The following is a 26740-nucleotide window of genomic DNA, read 5'->3' as shown; positions in this document are numbered from 1 at the left end:
AATGGAGCCCACTTCTCCTCCATCCCCCTGCGTGTGCCACTCTTTATTTGCAAAACACTAATTTTATTAAATGGAGCCCACTTCTCCTCCAGCCCCCTGCGTGTGCCACTCTTTATTTGCAAAACACTCATTTTATTAAAAAGGAGCCCACTTCTCCTCCCTCCCCCCTGCGTGTGCCACTCTTTATTTGCAAAACACTCATTTTATTAAATGGAGCCCACTTCTCCTCCATCCCCCTGCATGTGCCACTCTTTATTTGCAAAACACTCATTTTATTAAATGGAGCCCACTTCTCCTCCATCCCCCTGCGTGTGCCACTCTTTATTTGCAAAACACTCATTTTATTAAATGGAGCCCACCTATCCTCCCTCCCCCTGCGTGTGCCACTCTTTATTTGCAAACACTCATTTCATTTATGTCGTTGCTGTTGTGTAGTCGTGGCCTCATGCTGTATACAGAGAGCGTCGTACTGTATTAGCAGAGAACACAATATTTATCGTAGTGCTCAAAACTAATAAATTCCTTATTAAAAGTTGTGACCATATATCAGCTGATCTGGATTTCAGAAAATTACAGCTGAACGTAATGACGTAGGGGCGGACGTTGATGACAAGTCATCTTATTTTTCACACTGGTAGTAGGCCTATATCTGTTAATATAGAAATCCTTTCTATGTTAATATCAACGTAACAATTAATTTGTTATATTGCATTTTTTTTTGCATTTTGACGTTTTTTAACTAATAGGTCATTTTTATATTTTTTTTCGGCATTTTTGTTAACTTTTAATAGTCCGAAGAACTTTTGGATCATTAGGAAAGCATTTTACTTTTGTCTAAGCAAACAGGTCAGTAGTAATTACCTACTGACTAAGTGAACAACAGTGAAGTTTGAGTTTTTTAGTTTGGAACAAATTCTAAGTCCACCCCTCATTCCCCTAAAGGCTTCATCTAACACAACAGAAGTAATATAACTGCTAGGCAGCAAGGACTTTGACCGCTATTGTTCTTGTGTCGGTACGCCGATGTCTTTAGAATTTATGTTTGAAAAGGGAGAAATTTTTATCGTTTCCTGCACAACAAGACGTTGTGTCCCAATTATGGTTCGGAAGGGATGTACTGTAGTAGACAGTATTTTTAACACAAAGATTGCAAGAATGCACGCTGCTCCCGCTTTTGTTATGTCATTCATACTCCCTCATCTAGAAGGATTGGTGACAAAAGTAAAGAGCGGGAGGAAGAGACTGAGAATGAAGGCACTGACATGGACCACCCCTGATTGTATAATATTTAAATGTCTTTGCTTTTCATTTTATGTCATTTTTACATTACTTTAAGGGCATCTTAATTATCACCAACATCCACCCTGACCGCTGTGGTTAAGGCGCTTGCCTGCCGGTCTGAAGTTGTGCTCGGGCTGATTACCTGGTTGGGTTTTCCCCAACCGTAAGGTGAATGCCAGGTAATCTGTGGCGAATCCTCGGCCTCATCTCGCCAAATACCAACTCGCTATCACCAATCTCATCGACGCAAGATAACCTAGCAGTTGATACAGCGTCGTTAAATAACCAACTTAAAAACATCCGCTCCCTTTATGAGATCGTTTGAGTTTCACAAAGTTATGGCCACATTTTTTTTTTTTTTTTTTACATTTAGAATATTAAACTCAATTTCACAATTAATATTTGTTCAAAGTAATGTTTAAGCTACAGTCGCATTTGTCACATTTTGTTTTGGAATTTCTTGATATTCAAAGTGTAGGCTATGTGCAAAAATGCGACAACCACAATGAGCTTGAAAAAAATTGAGAGAAAAAAATATTGTTATGAAGGAAATGAAATCAAAGAGATGTACGGTATGCAATAATTTTATTAATCCTGGACGTTCTAAATTTTAATGAAATGTTAATGGAATGCAATGTGTAATGTTCAAGAAAGTATATAAGTATGTAGATGTCGAGGAGTAGATTTCAGAGTTGGTACAATTCAAGTATACTTTGGAAATGTGATAATATTCTCGTAGGCCTGTATGTTAATGTTCAATGTTTCAAATGATTGGAAAGCAAATACGCGTGTATACTTGCGGAATTTGTAATCGATTGGTATTATCGAAGCTTTTCCAACATTTGTTCGTGTATATAAGCAAGTCATTTGTAGAGGAAGACAGTTCTGTATTGCATTGGATCACACGTTACTCCTGTACCTGATGGATGGTTGATCACGTCTGCCTGAAATGTGGCCGTGAGGTCAACAGTTCTGTATTGCATTGGATCACACGTTACTCCTGTACCTGATGGATGGTTGATCACGTCTGCCTGAAATGTGGCCGTGAGGTCAACAATTCTGTATTGCATTGGATCACACGTTACTCCTGTACCTATGGATGGTTGATCACGTCTGCCTGAAATGTGGCCGTGAGGTCAACAGTTCTGCATTGCATTGGATCACACGTTACTCCTGTACCTGATGGATGGTTGATCACGTCTGCCTGAAATGTGGCCGTGAGGTCAACAGTTCTGTATTGCATTGGATCACACGTTACTCCTGTACCTGATGGATGGTTGATCACGTCTGCCTGAAATGTGGCCGTGAGGTCAACAGTTCTGTATTGCATTGGATCACACGTTACTCCTGTACCTAATGGATGGTTGATCACGTCTGCCTGAAATGTGGCCGTGAGGTCAACAGTTCTGTATTGCATTGGATCACACGTTACTCCTGTACCTATGGATGGTTGATCACGTCTGCCTGAAATGTGGCCGTGAGGTCAACAGTTCTGCATTGCATTGGATCACACGTTACTCCTGTACCTGATGGATGGTTGATCACGTCTGCCTGAAATGTGGCCGTGAGGTCAACAGTTCTGCATTGCATTGGATCACACGTTACTCCTGTACCTGATGGATGGTTGATCACGTCTGCCTGAAATGTGGCCGTGAGGTCAACAGTTCTGTATTGCATTGGATCACACGTTACTCCTGTACCTGATGGATGGTTGATCACGTCTGCCTGAAATGTGGCCGTGAGGTCAACAGTTCTGCATTGCATTGAATCACACGTTACTCCTGTACCTGATGGATGGTTGATCACGTCTGTCTGACATCAACAGTTTCTGGGTTACGAATTCTTATTAATGTCTTAATTTATATTCAGCTATAAATAAGAAGAAGCCCAGTCTGCTACACAGTGCATTGTGTGGCAGCAGCTGAGGCTGAACCACCAGCACAGTGTGATGGATGGTAGGGGCAGTACGTGGTTTATAATAATTATGCTTATCTTAAGGATAATTTAATTTATTGTTCATGGAAGTTTGATTTGGTAATTTTGATTTATTAATTGTAAAATTTATGCCAGCATCCGCGGTTATACAATGAATGGTTGATTCAAGAGAAATAACTCTAATTAATAAATATTTTATACATCTTCATTACACAACTTTTAACACTGTATCACTTCGGAATATGTATGATAAGACTTTATTGTGTTAAATTCTAACGCACATTCTTTACATGTTTCGACCTATTTATGGGTTATCCTCAGAACTGGTCGTTGTTGGTCTTGGCGCCTCTTGTTTTGTTTCCTGTGAGGGTGTGTTCGTGTGGTATAATGTAGAGTCAAAGAGTGTGTGTGTTCTGAAATTGAGTTGTGTGTTGAGAATTTCGTTGGGGTGTGTTTTCGTGTGTCTGTATATACAGACAAACCAAGACCAACAGCGACCAATTCTGAGGATGACTCATAAATAGGTCGAAACATGTAAACAAGGTACTTTAGAATTTAATACAAGGAAGTCTTATCATACATATTCCGAAATATTTTATTTTGTATTGACTAGTTATACAAATTAGTGTATATTTCTAAACTCGTGATGATTTATTATTCATTGTAAATTTGCTATATATCCATCCATCTAATTTATATACTAGCCATGCCCATGTGCTTCGACGCACTTGTTAGAAATAAATATAAAGTAACTACACAATTAAAATAGGATATTTGGTCCAGAGAGATGGATAAATCGTTTAATATGTCACTTCATTGAAATTGTATTTCAATAATTTAATACGATCATCTGGTCCAGAGAGCACTCATTTGATGCAAGGATAATATTCCTTTCACATGTTTCTTAATTATTATTATTATTATTATTATTATTATTATTATTATTATTATTATTATTATTATTTTAAAATAACTAAAATAGGATAATTTGGTTCAGAGAATATCCGCTTTTGATGAAGCATAATTGGTTTGACATTTTTCTAAATTAGTCTTCAATGCATCCTTTAATAAATCACTCCAAATTAATTTCAATATAGCGTGGATTGTGTATGAAGTTAATTTTTTATGTTGCCCGCAATGTGTATCTTTTATAATTTAAGTTTATTTATACACATTTTGACATCAGCCATCTGTGGTCATGTCGCGTGTTTAGAATATGTGGGTATATCAGCAGGCCGTTTTTACTCTTGTTGAGTTCCTATTTGTATTGTGTGTTGTAGATGGCTTGTGTTCATGTAACTGATCATAGATTTTGATTAATGTGTTTATTAGGCCTATATTGATAATAATTGAGGCGGGGATGAATCACGGCAAGTAAATTTCCAATCTGGCATTTGCCTTTATAACTAAGAGAAACCATGAAAAACCGCAGTCAAATTGGTCGGAAACAGAGTTTGAACCCATGATCTCCCGAATGCGAGTCTCAAACTCTGCCGTCTGAACCAACTTGTTTGGTTGTGCATCATTGTTTACGTGAATTTAAAAATTGAAATGAATGTGGCACATAAATATAATTTTAAGAAACACAGGAAACGAATATGGGTAAATTATTAGCGCAGGAATGCAATTTCGTGACACTTTTTAAAGTAACTCAGCTGCAATGAGCTCAGCGGTAAAATACTAATTTTTACTTCATATGTGCATATTTTTGGTTCAGTAAAATTATTCACCTTTGCGACAAAACTGTTTAAAAGTACCATTATGTTCTCTGGACAAAAAGAAACTGAAATGTATAAAATTAAGAGTAGGCCTATTTTACGTGAACCTAATGAAGTTTATATAGTCAAGCTATGCAATGTTTCGACAGAATATCAAGTTTTCTGTGCATAAGTATCTATGTTAACCTTAACTCAGTCCTCATATAGTATTATCTCCATCTAGAGAAATTACACTTTCAAATAGTGAAGGAATTATCCAAATCGGTTAAGTAGCTACTGAGATTACTTCATAAAAACACACAAACATACTCTATATATTAATATTGAAAAAACATTTATCATAGAATAAAAATGTATCCATATAAGAATAATGTTAAATGAATAATATTCCCCGCTTTTTGTATGCAAGTTCGACTTAAATAGACGGAGTCATTTGTTTTCATTTCATTATAGCCTATTTGTCTCAGGCGCCACTGATAAAACGTATTTTTATTTTAAAACTCATATCTCTTTAAATATCAGTTCTATCAAAATTTTGCATAGAATAAAACTTATCGGACATAGTCTTTAAAGAGACTTTTGTTGTGTAACATTTTTCATTCAGTAAAATTGGATATACTTATTTCGCTTTATATAATTCAGGCCACCTTATAACCCTCTTTTGAATAAAGTATTTTTAATGTCTTATAGCCTAAAATCTAAATTAGAACGAACTTAATTTATATTCCAATTTTCATATAAATCTGTTCAGCCATTATCGCGTGAAAAGGTAACAAACAACCAGCCAGACAGACATACACACAAAAATGTGAAAAATGCAATTTTTGGTCTCAGGGTAGTTAATTATACATGTTAATTTAGAACATTCAAAATTGACAATTTTAGGACTCTGTTCTTGCATTTCAGTTCACTCATATCGAACACACACTGTTTCTAATAATACTTGTTAATAAAACATACTGCTACATTGCCCAATATCTTCGTTATTATGTCTGTTTCTTGTGTACATTTCATTTTCAGATCTCACTCATTTTCTACATATTATACTTCGCTATCCTAGCTAGCCTCCTCCAATAAGGAAAATAGAATAGAATGTAGGGGCCATCACACCCCTCGTGACGTCATTTGCCGTCGAGGCTGGACTTTTAACATGCCTCGTAGTACTATGGAAAGCAATGCACCGAAGATATTTATGACACTCACAAAAATACCATTGTGAACGCAAACAATTTTTCAAGTACTGTGGACTCTTTAGACTTCGTTAAACACTTATGTGAGGATATGAAAATAATACAGAATGACTCTCTAAGAAGAATATTATGTTATTGTGTTCATATTACATATCATCATTTTCTTAATTTTCTTCGCTGTTTTACGGCTAGTTGTACTTTTCTGCCCTTGCCGGCGTTTGTTGAGGGCTTTCATGATGATCAAGTTGTGGAGTAACATTCAATAACGAATGGATCTATAGGCCTACTCGATATCTTTTCGTTCAGTATATTAGCAAATGTTTGTGCTAGGTTTTTGAACTTGTTTAATGTAGTCCCATGCTGCTCCTCAAAACACTTCTCAAATTTGTAAACTACACGAAGCCAGTCAACAGAAGGACGAATATCTTAATGGCAATTATTTACTTCCACTGCAAGTACCTACATATAAAACTTATGAATTGAGATATTTCAAATCTTGTTCTACTTGATCATATCATTAAGTTTAAGCACCGAAAATATCATATTACTACATTGTTTATAAGTAATGGTAACATATTATGTTAAAACAAAGTAATACCAAATATGCTAATATGAAATATTTAATATAAACCACGTGATAATTTTAATGTGTTCTCACCATGGTGTTAACAGTATCTGGTATGTCAAAAGACTTCAAGCCTGTGCAATAATATCGCAATTGACCCTACTGCATTATTTTCCAGATCCTCGTCCTCGCCGCCCTCCTGGTGCTGGTCAGTACCACCACGACCGGATTGGCACCGTCGCCCCCTTCTGAACATCCTACAGCGTGCACTCCATCAACCACGACCTCGCCGCCCAACTGGTGCTGGTTAGTACCACCACGACTGGAGTGGCACCGTCGCCCCTTCTGAACATCCTACAGCGTGCACTCCATCAACCACGCCCTCGCCGCCCACCTGGTGCTGGTCAGTACCACCACGACTGTAGTGGCACCTCGCACCCTTCTGAACATCCTACAGCGTGCACTCCATCAGCCACGCCCTTCTGAACATCCTATAGCGTGCACTCCATCAGCCACGCCCTTCTGAACATCATATAGCGTGCATTCCATCAGCCACGCCCTTCTGAACATCCTATGGCGTGCACTCCATCAACCACGCCCTCGCCGCCCACCTGGTGCTGGTCAGTACCACCACGACCAGAGTGGCACCGTCGCCCCCTTCTAAACATCCTACAGCGTGAACTCCATCAGCCACGCCCTCGCCGCCCACCTGGTGCTGGTCAGTACCACCACGACTGTAGTGGCACCGTCGCCCCCTTCTGAACATCCTACAGCGTGCACTCCATCAACCACGCCCTTCTAAACATCCTACAGCGTGCACTCCATCAACCACGCCCTTCTGAACATCCTACAGCGTGCACTACATCAGCCACGCCCTTATGAACATCCTACAGCGTGCACTCCATCAGCCACGCCCTCATGAACATCCTACAGCGTGCACTCCATCAGCCACGCCCTTCTGAACATCCTATAGCGTGCACTCCATCAGCCACGCCCTTCGGAACATCCTATAGCGTGCACTCCATCAGCCACGCCCTTCTGAACATCCTACAGCGTGCATTCCCATCAGCCACGCCCTCACCGCCCTCCTGGTGCTGGTCAGTACCACCACGACCGGAGTGGCACCGTCGCCCCCTTCTGAACATCCTACAGCGTGCACTCCATCAACCATGCCCTCGCCGCCCACCTGGTGCTGGTCAGTACCACCACGACTGTAGTGGCACCTCGCCCCCTTCTGAACATCCTACAGCGTGCACTCCATCAACCACGCCCTCGCCGCCCACCTGGTGCTGGTCAGTACCACCACGACTGTAGTGGCACCTCGCACTCTTCTGAACATCCTACAGCGTGCACTCCATCAGCCACGCCCTTCTGAACATCCTATAGCGTGCACTCCATCAGCCACGCCCTTCTGAACATCATATAGCGTGCATTCCATCAGCCACGCCCTTCTGAACATCTTATGGCGTGCACTCCATCAACCACGCCCTCGCCGCCTACCTGGTGCTGGTCAGTACCACCACGACCAGAGTGGCACCGTCGCCCCCTTCTAAACATCCTACAGCGTGAACTCCATCAGCCACGCCCTCGCCGCCCACCTGGTGCTGGTCAGTACCACCACGACTGTAGTGGCACCGTCACCCCCTTCTGAACATCCTACAGCGTGCACTCCATCAGCCACGCCCTTCTAAACATCCTACAGCGTGCACTCCATCAACCACGCCCTTCTGAACATCCTACAGCGTGCACTCCATCAGCCACGCCCTTCTGAACATCCTATAGCGTGCACTCTATCAGCCACGCCCTTCTGAACATCCTATAGCGTGCACTCCATCAGCCACGCCCTTCTGAACATCCTACAGCGTGCATTCCCATCAGCCACGCCCTCACCGCCCTCCTGGTGCTGGTCAGTACCACCACGACCGGAGTGGCACCGTCGCCCCCTTCTGAACATCCTACAGTGTGCACTCCATCAGCCACGCCCTCGCCGCCCCTGTTGCCGCCCTCTTGGTTGCCGCCGCTCCAGCCATCTACGCTCCTCACGCTGCCGCCCCTACATCTGTTAGAAAAGCACGCCACACGATGTGGCGACCAACTAGGCTATGCAAGGGCAATACCAGGACGAGAGTCGAGGCAGTCTGTCTCGTGGGCTAAGCCATAAAATTAAAGCGATTTTTTATACAAAAGTGAAGTTCTGCCTATAAGTAAATGTAGAAACAAATCTTGTACTTTCATTTAAATCCTGGAAGCAATAAAATCTGAAAATGAGAAACAAGAAACTGTTTGAATGTTCCTAGATTTCACCCAATGTTGTATCGAAGTTCTGACTCTACTAATCTTTAGGATGCACTTATGCAATATGGAACCGAGTCCAAAATACAGCTTTTGAGCTACAGCTGTTTAGCAAATCGTTACAGATAAAATTCAACATCGATACTATTACGAAAGTAATGATTGCATTATTAACATTCTGAAATGCTCTTTCAGATCAGTGGTGTAGCTCGCATCAGTTTTTGACTCACACAGAGTAGAAGGCCAACATTGGAGTTAGTTCCATATTGCTTATTGCAAAAATGGGTATTGGCACTTGGTTCCTACTTGTGTGATTCAAATGAGAGAGAGATGAGGCAACATTCTACAGCTCCGGATCAGCAGGCTAGCGAGTCTGCCGACTGAGCTACGTTCGTGGCTCTAAAAAAAATAGACAGTACATAGCAAGCAAATGACTCAGTTTACAAACCTAAACAATTATTCATCTTTTGAGCTACACATGTATATATTAATGGGTAAACTTTCAGAAATTCGGTAGGCTTTTTAATGTACTAGAAACAGAATTAATTATTAAACTGTAAAATCTGCTAATCTGCAAATATCAATTTAATATTTACTGTTAACTTGAAATATTTCTCTTTATTCTTACAAAGATACTGAAAGTTATTTATATCCTAACAAATTATTATATTTGCCTTATATGGGATATTTCTGCAGACAACGAAAAACTTATTCGCATCCCACGTGCGTCACTTTAGTAAATTAGTCAAAAAATAGACGCAATATTAAAATATCTACACAACTATATTGTCTATACCTGTTCCTATATTATCAAAAAACGTCACGGTGTGATCAAGTCACTGTCCTTTAATATTAAATGTAGGCGTCCATTAGAATAAGGGGTGAACGGCTATATCTTCGTAATCAATCTACTGTTTATTTGTATGTGTTTATTCAAAGTGCAAAAGGGCAAACACTCGGTGGCACTGGCGGCATAACTACACAGAATAACTACAGCTGCTGCTGCTGCTACTTACTACCACTACCACCACCACCACCACCAATAATAATAATAATAATAATAATAATAATAATAATAATAATAATTTAAAATAACCTAATTAAAGTAAACCTAATTTGCCATTACATACATACATACATGCATGCATACATACATACATACATACATACATACATACATACATACATACATACATACATACATACATACATACATACATACAACAATACATATTATATTATATTATATTATATTATATTATATTATATTATATTATATTATATTCATTCAAAATTTTCTGCAAACCCTGCTGTCTCTATTCTTTCCTACACCCTGCCTTCCTCTTAGTCCCGGTATATGATCCATATTATCTTACTGTCGTCTATCACCTGATAGTTTCTTCTTCTGCCGTTCAGCATTCCTTCCAGTACATCCTTCAGTAGGCAGTTTCTTCTCAGCCAGTGGCCAGACCAATCCTTTTATATCTTTTTTTGGTAAGTTTCAGCATTATTTTCTCTCTTCACCCACCCTTTCCAACACAGCTTCATTTCTTGTTCTGTCTGTCCATTTCGCACGCTCCATTCTTCTCTTTGGCACTGATACTCTTTCACTTCACTCACTGCACTGGCACTATGGCACACTTCACTGACGCTATACGAGTAGAACACATTTCACTGACACTATAAACTTTTCAGTGATTAAAACTTTTCACTATCACTATAATATTGCAATCACTCTAATGATTACAGACCAACTAACCAGTTAAAAAGGTTACACAGACGATTTTACGGCTGTATTTCTATATCTCTCCGATGGTAGTTTCGTTCACAACTGAATTTGGAAATTTCACACGAATTTTAATACCAGAATATAAACACTGTTGACTAAAAAAATTCACAAATAGATTTTCTGAAATTCTGCAACGTAAAGATTGCGGCTCGATTTACGAGATACGTCGTTCTATATAATACGAGTATAATAAAGTTAGACGCTGTTTTTCTGAATGTCACGTGTTACGGTAATCAAGTGATACGTCAGCACTTTTCTCATACGGTTCGTAGTTTCTTCCATCGAAAAGGAAGAATTAAATATCCCGTGATGATAGAGTATCCGAAATATATATTTTTTTAATTACTATGTTTATTGTACTCATTGAAAGACATTCATCAATAAAGAGATTTCCCACAGGAACGTACCCAGTCAATACTTAAAAAAAGTTACCTTACAGTCGACGTCGACAGAGCTGGACACATGGAGGGGTCGCTTACCTGCAACAAAACAAAACATCTTATATTAGCCTTACACGAGAATACATTATCACTGCATTATTATTATTATTATTATTATTATTATTATTACTATTACTATTATTATTATTATTATTATTATTATTATTATTATTATTATTATTATTATTATACTAAAAGAGAGGATATGAAATACTAGGCGGTTTTGGAATACCAGCAAGTCATCACTATTTGGTTCTTCCATCTCGTGGATACTATCGTAACTCCTTCCTTATGTTTCAGTTAGCATCATAACGTGGCAGGTGCGCTTTGGAAAAATGGTCTGACAACAATAGAAGAAAATCTCTTGTGACTAGAAACATTTTTTACAGATTTGTACTGTATAAATTATATAACAAATGAGATGCGGAAAGGGAAAAGGAACCTACTGTCGGAAAAATTCAGTTGACTTTTTCAATTCTTCTTGTAAAGAATAACAGTGTAGCCATTAATACAAAATTGACCCAACAATCTAAAAATTCGACAGGGATGTAACATTCTGAATTCCAGTAGGAAAAACAGTGTTTTGAGAAAAGATGATTAAAATTCAACTTACATAATCCAAACTATATTTGTCATTTGAACATATATTTAGTGAAATTTTATTATTGGTATATCTTTATGAAATAGTTGTAAGAAACTAAAATAGAAAACAAAATAATTTAATTTTGATTAACTTCGCTTTTCAGCTCTCTTGTAAAATTTACTTTGGCGACAAGAGGTCCCTTTTTCCATTCTAAATCACAAATAAGTTTTGAATTGTCTGACTGTTCATAGGTTGTCTTGATGGGCTTCAAATGTGCTTTCAAATAAAGCAGTTAAGGCGGATCACGTCATTGTGTCTTCCAGATATTTCAATGACCTATCTTCAAGAACAACATGCAGTGTGAAACTACAGCGCCCAGAAACCTGAAAGTACATTTTATTTTGATAAAAATTATGGTATATTCTTTCTTAAAACTCACATTCTATTTTCTTAGAAATGACATCTCAGTGAAATAATAATGTATATGTACTTACAGTAGTTAAAAAGCATTATATATGAATAACAATTTATTTTTAGTTATACATTTTCATTTTACTAATAAACTATGTACAGTATGAAGGTTACACAGGACTTATACACCGTTGGAACGTAAAACGTAAATAATAAACGTATAAACTATTCTATATATAAGAGGTGTACAATTACATATGATAATCGTTACACAACCTATCCCCCTAGTGTAAGGCTCGTACAGAAGGACAAGATGGCCGACTCCGTAAAAATGTTATGTTATATCAGCGTCGCTGTTCATAGGTTGTATCAGCGTCGCCGGATGTGCCGGAATTTTGTCCCGCAGGAGTCTTTTACATGCCAGTAAATCTACTGACATGAGCCTGTCGCATTTAAGCATCGACCTGGCCCGGGATCGAACCCGCAACCTTGGGCCAGCGCTATACCAACTTGCCAACCAGGTCGACGCGACTCCGTAAACAGCTGATCGTTTGCTATATAGTAGATTTAAACGATTTTAATAAATCCAGGTATCATTGAAGGCTTTGATGGCATAAATAATTGTGGCTATAGAAAAATACAGCAATAGAAAAATCCTTTTTATCCATTTAAATTCAACGATGAGAATTTTAAAGCAAAATATAGACTCTCCAAGAAATATATATGAATTGTTACTGAAATTGTAAAAGAATAATTGAATCGGGTGGTTCTAAAAGTTCTGAACTACAAATTTTAATATCACGTCGAAGTCTTCGCACATGGGGAAGAAATGAAGTATTGACTTAATTTTAATTAGACCTAGATCTATGAATACGGTGACCATATTAGGCATATATATTCTGTGTTCGAATTCGGGAAATGAATGTGTCATGCCTTTTTTTTAATATATCCTTCCCTGTCCTCTTGGGGTAGAGAATGGATTAAAGCACGCTTGACTTTCGTTACTAAATACACTTGCCTCTAACTTGAATAATTAAAAATAATGGTGACAGATACTTTGAATCAAATTTTCTTATAATTCTCTGCAAAAACTACACCAAAGAAGTTACAAAATGGCGTCAAGTATTCATGAACATAAGAAAGCAGGGCTCTGGTGCGAGTGGAAATCTAAGTGCTTGAATATTATAAGTGGTTAAATTATATTTTCTTCGGTATAAATAAAACATACTTTCTATTTGAAATAAATTTACAGAAAACTTGTCTCCTTCAATAACCATTATTTAGAAATTTTTGCTTCATATCTCAAGTTTGACTTGTGTAATATGTAGCTAGTCGGCAATGGATGCAATGGAGGGGGAGAAGAAACTGGCCACTCTACCCCCTCATCACTTGACCTAGTTACTTTAAAAGTGGCGTCTTCTAGGCATCAGACCTGTCTTCGGACAGTTGACTATATAATCTACAATATCTTCTTTTTGCCCTTTTTGCCAAAATAAGTACCGCATATATCTCGTCCTACTTATGATCAAAACATACGTTTACGATATTGTAAAATATGAGCTGAGTATTCTTATGGCTGTCCCCGTGGAGTCGCGGTCTAAGGCATCCTGCTTAGGATTCGCGTTACGGAATGCGCGCTGGTTCGAATCCTCATGGGGGAATAAATTTTCTCATGAAATTTCGGCCAGTGTATGGGACCGGTGCCCACCCAGCATCGTGAGGCACTTGGGGAACTACGATAGGTAGCGAAAATCCGATTTCGCAAACCAGCTCTAACGGCTGGGGGGGATCATCGTGCTAACCACACGATTTTGGTTGGAAGATCGTCCACATCTGCGTCGGCATGTGGGCGTGAGGCCAGCAGCCGGCTGGTCGGTCTCGACTCTTCAGGGCTGTATCGTTATGGATTTCTTTAAATTTTTATTCTTATGACATTAATATAATGCCTACCTATTATGCAAGACATTTATTAATATACACAATGACGTATTAAAGTACTGTAGACCTATATGGTACTTAATTTTTCTGTATTTTCGCAATTTGGAAATCGTATTTTTTTCCCCCACTTCTCGTTTCTTTGTGTGTGAGATATGTGCTCTAATCCGTCCGCGATATGTTACGTGAACAGTAAGCACCTATGTAATATCGATTTTCGGGTAATACAAATCGAACGAGATTTAGTTGATATGTGACGAGAAAAAGTTACGACGTAATAAAATTATGGAGTTATGACATACTGTTTAACACTGTTATAATAAAACGCCAGCGTTTATTGGTAAGAAAAATGTGCATGGTTTATGCACGTCTTGTTCCATGTGAAACTATACTATTGTTTAACACATTTATAAGCAACTTCTAATCGTAAGACTCAAAGTTTAAAATACCTATAAACGATACTTATGAAGTTATTGTATGTTCAAAATAATAAAAGGATATGTGTTATATGTCGAATCAACTGTAGGAGTACTTTCAAACACATTTCTTCAGTAAGACAAAGTAAATTTCCTTCAGTTGTTATCCTGATTGTGTACTCGAAAAATGTCATTTTCTTATATGATTAAGTGACCTAGTGTTCTGTATAGTCTGCAATACAGTCAGGGGTAACAGCTTGAAAATCAAATATTCGGTCGGTCGAATCTAAACCGGTTCTAAACCCCAATCTGCAGCTCTCTATTATGGAATACATCAGGAAGCAGAAAGCTACGGAGCCCTCGCAACAAATCCTAACCATCGTGAAGTGAAGCTGAAAGAATCTTGTGACGAAAAGTTTCGAAGCCTACATTCCAAACCACAAGATAGTAATACAAACTGTACATATATTTAGTGAGAGTTAATTGTTTGAAGATACCAGGGGAAAGGTTTGCATAATGAGGTATTCAATGTGAGCTGTGGCCTCCATGAACAGTGCGCAGAATAGGAATCATATCCATATATTTGTAATTTTGTAATAATATTTTTTACTTCATTCTTTGATAAATTCTTTTAACAATATAATCACCGATTAACGTTATAACTTCATTACTCTGTTAATATTAAAAAAAAAAAAAATACTTGCTTGACTAGTTTTGACATGATGTCCGTCATTGCCCGAAGCCTAGTGACGGACACCACTTCGAAACCAGTCAATCAGGTAATTTTTATAATAATTAACACAGTAAAGAAGTTGTAACGTTAACCTTCGGACTACCAAGCGGGGTCACAAGAGACCCCAAAGCATTTTTTTTTATTATTTTCATATGAATACGCTATCTGTGCACATTGATACTACTTGTTATTGTCAGATTTGTTTATCACGTCATGTCTGTCATGTTGGTTACATAAGTTTTCCATCTCTGAGAGAATAATATTTATTTTTATTCAGTGGGGTCTCTGTTGACCCCTCTTGGTAGTTTGTGTTGTACAAAACTTTTGTCACCAGTTTATTTTCTTTGCCCATTATTGTTGTTAGTAAGCCTTTCAGGCCTCTCAAATTGTTTGTCCCTTGCTGCTGGGAATTTGTCTTCACCTTTATTTCAGTAGATTATTGGTTTAGATTGAGCTGTACACAATTACCTCTTCTTGATACATAAAAATGTCAGGAAGGAATATATAAAAACCATGGCGCTACAGCTCTTTGCAGAGCCAAGACCCAGTAGCCTGCTGCTGGCTTCACGTCCACATGCCGAAGCAGAGGTGGACGATCATCCAAGCAGAAGTCGACCTGGTTGGCGAGTTGGTATAGCGCTGGCCTTCTATGCCCAAGGTTGCGGGTTCGATCCCGGGCCAGGTCGATGGCATTTAAGTGTGCTTAAATGCGACAGGCTCATGTCAGTAGATTTACTGGCATGTAAAAGAACTCCTGCGGGACAAAATTCCGGCACACCCGGCGACGCTGATATAACCTCTGCAGTTGCGAGCGTCGTTAAATAAAACATAACAACATCCAAGCAGAATAGAGGTATCGTGTGGTTAGCATGATGATTTACCCAGCCGTTACAGCTGGTTTGCGAAACTGGATTTTCACTACCTATCGTAGCTCCCGAAGTGTATCACGACGCTTGGTGGGAACAGGTCCCATACACTGGCCGAAATTTCATGAGAAAATTTCTTTCCCCATGAGAACTCGAACCAGTACGCATTCTGTAACGCGAGACCTTGGAGGGATGCCTTAGACCAAGACACCACGGCGCAGGACAGGAAAATATATGACATAGATAATCAGGAACATGTTGGTGAAGTAACTCATATGATAAGGAGTGAGAATGAGAGTGAAAATGAAGAAGTAGTTGATCTGTCAGAATTAGAAGAGACTAATAGAAGAGGTTGAAGAAGTAGCAGATGAAATAGAAAACAGTGATAATAATGATGATGTTGTGAATATGAAAATGATGATATACAAATTGATGAAAATGATACGAGTAAAAATGGAATGTCTTGGTCTAAAAGTCCACCAAAAGCCACGCGACGAACAGTTCAAAATATTGTTGGAGTGCCTCCGAGGCTTACATGTGCATCTCAGAGAATTCAGGCAATGAATTATGCTTTCAAGATATTTTTTGGTGATAGTATTTGAAAAATTATAGTAGACGGTACTAATAAAAAGGCACAGGATTTTCATGAAGAATGAAATACAGAGAATCCAGGAAAACAGAGACAATGGCTGCCAACAGATGGCGATGAAATGTATGCATTTTTAGTAACCATGAGTGTTTTGAAAGCTAAACGGGAGTCATAGAGTTCTTATGAATTACAGATCCCATGTACAAAAGAAACATATTTCTTGCTGCAATATCTCGAACTCTATTTCAGCATTTATCGACATTCATCGCATTTGATGACACCAGTACAAGAGACGAAATGATAAACTAGTTGATATCAGTCTTCAGTTTGTTTGTCGACCACTGTAAGTCCATCTGCTGTAAGATGTGAATTAGGATTGTAGCTGAACAACTTGTTTCTTTCCGAAGACGCTGCCCTTTCATTGTTTGTGTGAAATCAAAAGCTGGTAAGTATGAAATTAAAATTTGGGCCCTGGTTGATGTAGAATCAAGTTACGCAATAAACTTATAGGTGTACACTGGAAAAGAAGGGGCTACTTATGAAAAAATCAATGTCAAAGAGTAGTGGTTGATCTAACCAGCTGCTTAAAAGGAGGATACGGCATTATGACAGATATTCTTTCTTACATCTATTCCACTTGCAAGTGAACTTTATAAGAAATATTTGACACTGTGTGGAACAATGACAAAGAATATGCAAGGAATACTCAAGGTATTGTTGCCCCTAGCCATAAAAGGGAGGGTGTCAATACTATGGACAAAATACATTCATACATTCAATGTCCTGCGTCTCCCTATGGGGAGCAACAAAAGAGCGCCATTTTGACCTATTTGCGGCCAAGTCCTTCACTTCTCTCCAGTTCTTCCCTAGATTTTGAGCTTCTTCTTGAACAAACCGCCGCCATGTTATCCCAGATCTCCCTCTTCTCTTACTCCCTTGAGGATTCCATTCGAGTGCTTCTTTAGCAATGTTTCCTTCTGGGCATCTCAGGGTGTGTCCAATCCAGCACCATTTTCTTCTTTTTATCTCCAGATCAATGGGCTTCTGTTGCATCTTCTTCCAAAGTAATGTATTGGAAATGACGTTCGCCACCATACCCCCAATATGTTGCGTAAACAACGATTCACAAATGTTTGGAGTTTATGAGTGAGATATTTTGTAACTTTCTATGTCTCACTGCCATAGAGAAGAATTGATTTTACGTTGCTCTCAAACAAGCGCAGTCTATGGACAAAATGGTAAATGAATATTCTGTGAAAACAACCACAAGACGATGACCTTATGTCTTATTTCTGAACATTGTCGACATTGGGTGTCTCAATACTTATATAGTATGGAAGGCGAAGAATCCACATCTTCAGTCAAGTTCTACGCACGGAAGAAGGAACTTTCTGCTCCAATTTGGGAAGGAGTCGATCATTCCGAAAGTGAAACGACGACTTCAGCATCCCACAGGATTTCACAAACCAGCAATAACTGCAATGAGATATCTTGTTCCTGAGCGAGAGCCCATGGGAAGAGAAAATGGTGAACCTCCAATCAAGCTATAAAAAAGCCGATGTCAGTTGTGCCTTAGAAAAACTGACAGAAATGCTAGTGAATCCTGTCAAATGTGTAAAAAAAAATGCATGTGCGAAAGCCATATAAAGTAAATAACCAAAACACTGTGTCTTCCATGCAGTGAAAAAGTGAACTAGACTTCATATGTGAAATTTGTTACGTAACTTTCTTCTGTTCAGTTGTACACCCTATTTAGTTTTTGTAAATATTTTTGCTTTTATTGTCAAAAGTATATTTGCCCTTAATTAGTTTGAACTTTTAATTTAAACTCAAGGTAGAAATTGTGAAAAACTTGAATGCATGAATTCGAAATATGAAAAAGTGTACTAGAGAAGAAAATTTCAGTTAGATTAGGGTGCAATTGGACTTACATTGTTTCCGAACTCATTGATTAAATATGTTGTATTTTCAAAATGCACTATAATGATATATTTTTAAAGTATTTTTATCAATTATTGTTTTCATTGTTCTTTATAAAGCAATTTCTCCTCGGGGTCTTGACTGACCCCGCTTGGTAGTTGGTGTTGGTCTTAGAGCTTGGTAGTCTGAAGGTTAATCAGTGATGTTATTTTTAATGGTTTTGTCGTGGGTATTCCTATCTCTATGCCATAAACCCATCCTTTTTATATCTTTGGTCTTTTTAAAATTGTGTTTATTGCATGCATCATGTTCTTTCTATGTTTATGTCTAATAAATGTAATATGCATTATCATAAAAACTGTATTTTCATATAAATATTTTAGACGATAGGATTAGAAAACAAAATGGTATTCCATATCCGTCTCATTTGCTCCACTATTATTATTATTATTATTATTATTATTATTATTATTATTGTTATTATTATTATTATTATTATTATTATTATTATTATTAGCCTAAGTTAATAAAACTTTGAGTGCTAACCTAACAATGTAGTTCCGAGTCGGTTTGTTTCGAAAAACTGTTTCCAGTTACTACACCTTGCAAGGGAAAGCTGAACATCGATTCGAGTTAGCCTACTATGCATAAGAGTGTTTTGAGACAGGACAATATAAGATTTACAAGAGGATGAACCTCAAGTAATATCATTAATTTCAGTGTATTATTCTTTGAGATATTTCAAAGAAAAAAGTTTAATACAATTTTATTCTCTTTGCTTCCTTTTAGAGACAAAAACTGTTTTATATAACACATTTCAATGGGAAATTCATTGATTTGCAGCAGTTTCCAATATTCTCAGTCAATTTAAGAGAACAGTGAATTGATATTGATATTGATATTGATATTGATATATATTTCTCAAAAAACTTCTGTCCTGCTGGCTCTTCACATTTCTGTATTCGGGCCAGCATTCCCTTACTTGCACTATTTACAATTTTAAACAAGACGTGTACTGATCCTTGAAGCCTGTTCTTGCCATGTCTTTGATGTCCCTTCATTTTCACTTGACCATCATTTTACTTTATCCACTATTATTCTACTTCCCTTCTCTTATTCTCAGTTCCCTTAAAAAATAATTCTAAAAAAAAAATAATTCTAAGATTAATTAATAATTCCTCCCTCCCCAACTAATTTCATACCTTAAATAACAATGCACATAACTTATTTAATATAAAAGACCTATCCCTTGTTGACTATTTCACTACAAACTTGACCTAATAATATATTCACTGACTAAATACTTCTCCACCACACATTAGCGCACGTATCCTAGCAACATTGCTTTCACTTTATTTATAACACAATTTAACACTGGAACAAAAGACTACAGTTCACCTCCATTTAACCATTACCTAGCTAACCTACTATTATTTCAACCCACTATGCACCATTTCCTCAGATTATAGACAGGTTTTTCTCCACTATTGCCCCCTCTTTTCTCACTCCTGGCACGCTTTACACAATCACTACTTCCTCTTCTATTCCCCGCACTTGTTTCGCTTTCTCGTTCACCCGTCTCTTCTTTCGTCGATTCAGCCTTCCTCTCTCTCCCCTTCTGCCTTTCTCCACTTCTGTTGCCATCTGATACTATGCTTGTTCCGCTGGCTTGGCTGGCTTGGCCTTGGGGTGACGTCATTGCTGGTCGTCTACCAGATGATCCAGTCGTTGTCTTAGGGTTCACCGCCTGAGTGGAATTTGATGACGCTGGATACTTTCGACATTCTTCCCTCGCAATCTCTTGAGTCACTGACCTCCTGTCATCCGCAACTTTACCTTTTCTATTTCTTCCAATATTATTAACAATCTTTTCAACTCTCTCCTTTATCTCTAATCTTTTACTTTCGTCAATATTCTCTCCATTTTCCGACACATTCAAGTTTTCCAAACAAAATTCCACATCAAATAACTCCCCGTTAATTTTCAATCTGTCCTTAAATAATTTTGCATAGTGTCCATTACTCCTAGCTGCTTTCATAAACGGCACCAACACCTTCCTTCTACATCTCACCTCATATTCAAAATCTTCATCTATACTAATGTTCGAGTCTTTCAATGCTTTCTTACAATCTAAGATTTTCTCCTTAACCATCCGGTTTGCTAGTCGGACCAATATGGGCTTGTTTTCCCCATGCCCCACTCTATACACCTCTTTCACTTCACCATTCGCGATGTCGATGCCTAACCATTCCCAGCACACGTTTACTAACACTTCATACGTGTCCATAGACTGTTCTTTCTCCTGTTCTTCAATACCAAAGAAAATTAAGTTATTCCTCCTTTTCTCTTCTTCTAAGTATTTCACCTTCTTTTTTAATATATTGTTTTCCTTTTGCAGCTCTTCTAATTTTTTGTTGATACTCTCGATGGTCTCCTTTAAACTTGTGGTATCCATTCTCCACCGCTCTTTCGCCTCACTTGTTAGCCGCTATGAAGCGGCTTCCGTATACTACAACTGTACTTTGCTAAGTTAGCAGGCTCGCGGTCACTCACGTCTTACTCGGTTGCTTGCTGAGAACAGTGAATTATGATAATAAATGAAGGAAATAATTTTTCGATGAATTTTCTCCCTTTCACTGGACACGCACTGCAATGTAATTTTTAAAGTCTGTAATATATGCCGAGTTATATGCAAAAAGAACTTCTGTCCTGGACTGAGGTCATTTCTGCACATTTCACTTAAACTAGGAACTCGTATTTTTGTATACACATATGCGACTGACTACCTTCCACCACAGATCGATGTAATCATGAGTAACATACCAATTTTCAACAATTACTCTGTAATGCTCGGGAAAACTGGCACAAATCAAAATAGTTAATTTTAAAGGAGAAGGAAAAAACTGTCTTCACACTGGTTTATGTCGATTTGATTTTCTTCTGTATGAATTATTCTAATGGGAGAAATACTTACAAGCGAGCAGATGTTCCGTAAGTTATCAATAAACTAATAAAAAATATTTCTGGCAAATTACTTATGCCACTTTTTCCAAGCATTGCAGAACTCATATTCGATAAAATGTGGACTGAAGCCCTTTTTTCATACAGCGATTCATTTACTATCAAAGTTTCCAGCGTAAATTCTACATAGAAATCAATGTTATACAGGGAAAAATGAGTATTTTGAAGTAGCTCCTCTATATATCGAACATCTGTCGTATTGTGTAATATTTGTGTGGTAATATGTCGACGGAAGATTTGACAATTTTTTAAAATAGGAGCCATGTATGTTTTATAATAATTATAAACATTAAACTAACCTCTCAACTCGCGAAGAAATTCCTTGGAAGCTCTGAATTTTCCAATTTTTCACCACACACATATTACGATATATTTGTATGATATGTATTAAGTTAACACTTCACCATTCACTGAAATATCACCCACCGCACGTCCGCGCTTTGAATCACACGAGGAGACGAGGACGCTCAACACACTACTTTACAGTATTACCAAAATATCATAATGTCCAGTAAAATCATTGCATTTCCTTAGGGTATGTCTACTGTATGTGAATGAAGTAAAAATAACTGATATCAACAGCACAGTACTTCTCATTTACCTATAGGTTACTTCTATTTATTTACTTTTAATGCTAATGTCACCGGAAGACAGAATCACACCAGTTTACTTTTTCGGCCTTGTGAAGTTGGCTATCCATTACCACCTTCCTCATCGCATCATGCAGTCAGGAATAATTCAAACTCATTGTTGCTATATATTTTTAATTCGTAACATACTGATCGCAGCCAATATTTTATGTGAAAATTTAATATGTTATTAACTGTAAATATCCAACTTTTATATAAATTTCTATTAGTTGGACATTACTTATTTATTAAATTCTATATCGCAAGGCTCTATGCTACATAGAGATTCTAATATGTCCGCCACGAATACTGAAGCCGAACTGGCAGCAGCGAAAGGTGATGACGAATCAGCCATAGCGGTTTATAATGCCTATTTCAATTGTTGAGAATAATATGAAACTGCAATGTCTGATGCAGACAGACCAATAAAGTACAGAGTGATTTATATAGAACTGACACATTTCTTTCATTGTTTCAAAACGAATTGTGCTAGCGATAACTTATTATACCTAAAATGTAGAGGTATTTTGGGAGATTATTTGCCTCTATAGCAAATGTTGTCCGGCGTTGTCAAATCCGGAGATCTCGGTGGCCACAGGTTCCTGGAAATTATTCGGTCGTCACATAACCGGATAAATGGAACCATGCTTCATCTGTGAACTATGTGATGGACAATATGACAGGGTTTTGCACAATGAACGTCTGAAACCAACGACAATAATTCAATCTTTTATCCTTATCAGGTTCCTGTAGCTGATGAACAACAGTAGCCCTATATGGCTTTAGGCTCTCTGACACATTGAGTAGGTGTACCCTGTCTCCTGTGACAAACGTCTTAATGATTTTTTGGGTGACTGCTCCAGTTGTGCTCCTACGTCAACAACAACAGTGGGAAGCCTAGATGAACGATGCTTGCCCTTTTCACTCACCAGAGATCCAGTTGTTTCCAATTTGTTTACCAGTCCCTGTATTGTGTTTCTTTTGGGAGGATTGCGAACACCAAATTCTCTCTGGTATGCCCTTTGAGTAGCTGTAATTGAATTCGTAATCCAGTGTTGCTTCACAAGGAAGAGTCGTTGATTTAATGTGTACTGCATTTTTACGTTGACACAAAATGTCGAAAACAGCTGCCAACAATAGGAATAAAACATAAACATCTGCGCATCTAGTGACAAGGAATCGAAACTCCAGAAGATTCTGCTGTTGGTTTCAGGCGTTCATTGTGCAAAATCCTGCCATATTGTCCATCACATGGTTCACAGATGAAGCATGGTTCCATTTATCCGGTTATGTGACGACCGAATAATTTCCAGGAACCTGTGGCCACCGAGATCTCCGGATTTGACAACGCCGGACAACATTTGCTATAGAGGTAAATAATCTCCCAAAATTCCTCTACATTTTAGGTATAATAAGTTGTCGCTAGCACAATTCGTTTTGAAACAATTAATGAAAGAAATGTGTCAGTTCTATATAAATCACTCTGTAAAATGCATAGTACATAGTAATATCACAGTCTAGTATATACAGTCACGAAACTTAGATGTTGAGGGTACTAGGAACAATAGACTGTGCCGGTACTATTTCGCATTGTATGTGATGAGGCGATAGTAGCGATCCTAATATCAACTATATTTATGGATGCATATTCCCTACGTATTGAGCTTCGTGACTGTATACTAGACTGTGGTAATACAATAAGTTGTATTTTCTAAGTTATTTTATTTTACAACAAGAAATATAAAAAAGGTGCAAATATGTTAATAATTAATCTATGTGGGCAATATAACTTACTGTCTTTTTTTGTAAACGTAAATATTAAACAATTAATTATCAGGTATTCCCACCCTTAATGAATTAGGATGACCCACATATCAAGTATGAAAAAAGACGAAAGTGATTGTGAGGAAAACACAGAAACGTCAATTTTTCATTTACATGTTAAAACATTAAGTCGTTTATTTATACTCATTTTTCAGTTAAAGCAGCTCATATTTTTTATACGTTCCGCAAAAAACGATCCCTCAGATGCACAAGCGTAACATCCTTCGGATCGAACCGAAACGTACGAATAGTACATAACTAAGGGTTATGAATCGAAATGTAGTCGGAAAATTCGTATGCAGTGACAATATAATGTATTGCAACATTTTATAAACTTAGTATCACATCAACTGAAATAATTCCCCAAGCGCACAACAAAAAAATAAACATTTCTTCCTTCGAAGGCAGGTTTCAATTCTAACTCTGTTGAGTGCTCCATCAAATTCCAGAAATAATGTAATTTTTAAGTCAGTAATGTGATTAAAAACATGGAGAATAATATTGTCAGTGATTAAAATATATTCCCTCACTCGCATGTGTATACAGAAAGTTTTATGCAGACCGGTCCACAGTGCAGTGGGCCAGTGCTCAATCTAGCAGAAAAAACTTAATTTACCGATCCTCACAAAATCGACCATTTCTATGTTTATAGTTTGGATAAGCATCTATACGTCAACATCCTTCTTGGAAAGGGGGAGAGGAACTGGCCACTATATCCCATTATCTTCTGGCCCATTTGCCTCTTCGGTGGTGCCTTCTTGGTATCGCTTGTGAGGTTCAGACAGTTGACTAAACAATTTCAAGGAAATTAAGATTGCAGTAGGATACAGCGGCTTGGAGAGACCTCGAAGTGGGCTTACAGATAGCATGTGAAGTGTGGATACGTTGCGAAAGCTATCCAAGTGCTATATTGTATTATTTTGAAATATATGTGTTACTCACAGGAATGTACTTTAGATTCATACAATTTTTGTTGAATTTATGGTAATATAAAATAGTTAAATCCGTCCATATATACAGACATGTTTACAGTATAAACTTAATCGAATGTACCGTATTGAAATATAATTTTAACTATCACACGTCTCAGCAGATGAAAATGTAGGTAAACTCTTGATGTTCACAGTGCTCATTTTCAGATTTGTCGATCTTTGCGCCTTTGAAGAAAAATCTATTTTACTTCTTACAAAGGTTTCTGCCGACAATGACGAGAATGGTCCAATTAGACATAATGTGCCAACGCTAAGACTTAGGTGATTTTGTACAAAATAAATTTAGCATACAGAAATACTTACAGGACGTATTAATTTGTTTCAAGAAAGCAGTTTAGAATTTCAGGGTTCAGTTAATTAAGGAATGAAAAAAAAATGTATTGTAACTGGTTGCAGGAAAGTCTGAAGTTCCCTAAAAAGTTTATAAATTAATTGCAAAAAAACTTTGAGTTTAAAAATCTCATTTACTATCTTCTGGTATTGGAAGATCCAGAAAATCATAAGAAAAGGTAAGAAATTTGTTCGTTCTCTAACAGAGAAATTTTCTAGATAAGAATAATTATCATTCGCAACACAGGACTCTCTTCGATTGTCAGAAAAAAGGCTTGCAGCTATTGTTTTAAGCCAAGTAACAGAAACTGACCATCCTAGAGCTTCCAAACGTAAGAAAGCAAATGAATCACCGTTCCCCCCCCCCCTACACCTTGTACACCGGAGGAAGCTTTCTCTTATTTTCTGGAAAATAAGTTGATTAAGCGTTAATATATGAATACACGAATGGGTTCTAAAATCAGAAGCAGTAATATTTCCTATGACAAGCTGTAGGAAGCAAATAAGGTATGTGATCCACCTCAAGAAAAAGTTGAAATAACTGATATTCCAGCCGAAATAAAATTACAAGCCATTTTTGACCATACAATAAATAGGTTGGTGTTGGTACAAGAAGAAATACTTGAAAGGGTCATTACATGTGGAGATGAATTGAATATTGTATTTAAGTGGGGTTGTGACAGTAGTAGCGGGAAAGTCGTTATAAACAGAAATTCAATTTACTAGACGATTCAAGCCATCACAATAATCCAGATATGTTTCTGATGCGTTTAGTACCTTTAGAAACATATGCCTACTGTAGTGATTTGGCAAAAATTTTATAAGAATTCAAGGCCTCTCCTATACGATTTTGTAAACGAGTAACACAGCTTCTTGAAAAAGATACAAAAGACACTCAAGGAATTAAATAAAATGGAGTAGCAAATTCAAGATCTTATACCTACAACGGAGATGATAGCTATAAAACAAGTAAATGTGTTTTCTAAATTATTACTGATGATGCTGGATGGCAAAATTTGCAGTGACATTACCAACATTTCATCAACATAGATATGCTACATACTGTATCTAGCTGCACACCAAAGAACCATAAAGAATGCAGCATCTGCAGAAACTCTTTGTGGCGTCAGTGCGTTTAATTTTGGTCTATCTCCTTCGCATAATATAGGTGAAAGAAAACTGTTCAGTAATCTTTATATGAAAGAACGAGTGAAAGTCAGGATAGGAGAAGAAATGTCAGAAAGAAGTGAATTTGGGAGAGGAGTACGTCAAGGATGCGCT

The sequence above is a fragment of the Periplaneta americana genome, chromosome 12 (assembly GCF_040183065.1).
Source record: "Periplaneta americana isolate PAMFEO1 chromosome 12, P.americana_PAMFEO1_priV1, whole genome shotgun sequence".
Classification (NCBI taxonomy): Eukaryota; Metazoa; Arthropoda; class Insecta; order Blattodea; family Blattidae; genus Periplaneta; species Periplaneta americana.
Note: the sequence above shows the minus strand (reverse complement) of the source record.